A 1,333-nucleotide genomic window follows, 5' to 3' on the forward strand; every position below is an offset into this window, starting at 1 on the left:
CGCAAGCGAGTATGCGAGTGGGCTGCGAACAGGCGAAAAAAACTACACAGGCAGAAGAACTATGGAGGCACATATATATATATATATATATATATAAGAGTATATCTGCTCCACTGATAATCTGATTTGCAGCTCGTTTGCATGTGCATGTTGACGTCCGTGATTTTGTGGCTGGTGCCGATTTGTTTGCTTCTTTGAAAACGTATACATTTTTTCCTGCCGTATATGCATCCATGTGAAAACAACCAGTATGGATCCATACTTGTTGAGTTTGAGTACATCCGTACTGCTATAGTAAGGAGTATGTGTACGTACACATTATTTTGAAAATTAATTAAATACTTGTTTTAAAAAAGTATTTATGTATATACTTAGAGAGTGAGAATATACTCATTCGTATATGTACATACTTTTTCGACAAATGAGTATATGTATATGTAAATACATAGAAGTATGCTTAATTAGTATATGTACATACTTTTTTTTGATAGATGAGTACATGTAGATACACGGAAGTTTGCTTAGTATACTTGCATGTACATACTTTTTTTCACAAATAAGTATATGTATATGTAGATACCTTTTATTAAACAGGAGTATCAGTTCATACATTATTACGAATATATTATTTTAGAACTAGTATTTGTCTCTCAGCTTGCTTTTTGGTCGCCGGTACACCGAATGCTTTGTGGTCGTCGTAGGGATGAACCATGGACCGGCGGATGACATAGTTGAATACAGATGTCTTCCTCAAGATGCGATCTGCTACATGGTTCATAAAGAAAATTAATGAGAAATTAGTAGGTATAGATCGACCAAAGGGATGCAGGAAAATCATCATTGGCATGTTGCAGAAACTAGCGGGTATAGATGTATTAATGCACGGATCGATGCATACTATAAGCTGGTTCGCGTAATGCAGCGCAGTAGCAGGCTGGTGGCGGCGCCCTGCCTCCGTGCTGCTCCATGTCTTGCGCCTTTGTGCCTGCTCTGGCCCCGTCGAGTCGCTAGAGCGCCGGTAAGGGTACATGCGATGGTGAGCTAGATGAGGACGGTCGATGGCATCGCTAGGTGCCGCCCGAACGCAACTGTCGCAGGATAAAAAAGCCATATATATGAGTTCAGTTCAGAAATTAATGTCAAGATTGAATAGAATATTAAGAGCAAAACAAGAAAGTACGACGTATTATGGAGGAGAATCCATACCAACATACGTACATGCACATGACACACCTTCGGCGAAGATGAGAGCGGCGCCGCCATCTCGACGGGCACCCGGGCTGCGTTGAAAATAAAATGGATCCGACTAAATAAATAACTCGACTCCAATTCA

At 40.4% G+C, this 1,333-nt stretch overlaps 1 long non-coding RNA gene across 1 annotated transcript; it reads right to left on the minus strand.

Moving 5' to 3' along the window:
• LOC110435448 lies at positions 564-1,063 on the minus strand. Its single transcript, XR_002453141.1, has 2 exons — positions 899-1,063; positions 564-765 (listed from the first exon to the last, which is right to left on the minus strand). It is a non-coding gene; the product is annotated as an uncharacterized LOC110435448 (long non-coding RNA).

The sequence above is a fragment of the Sorghum bicolor genome, chromosome 5, assembly GCF_000003195.3.
Source record: "Sorghum bicolor cultivar BTx623 chromosome 5, Sorghum_bicolor_NCBIv3, whole genome shotgun sequence".
NCBI lineage: Eukaryota > Viridiplantae > Streptophyta > Magnoliopsida > Poales > Poaceae > Sorghum > Sorghum bicolor.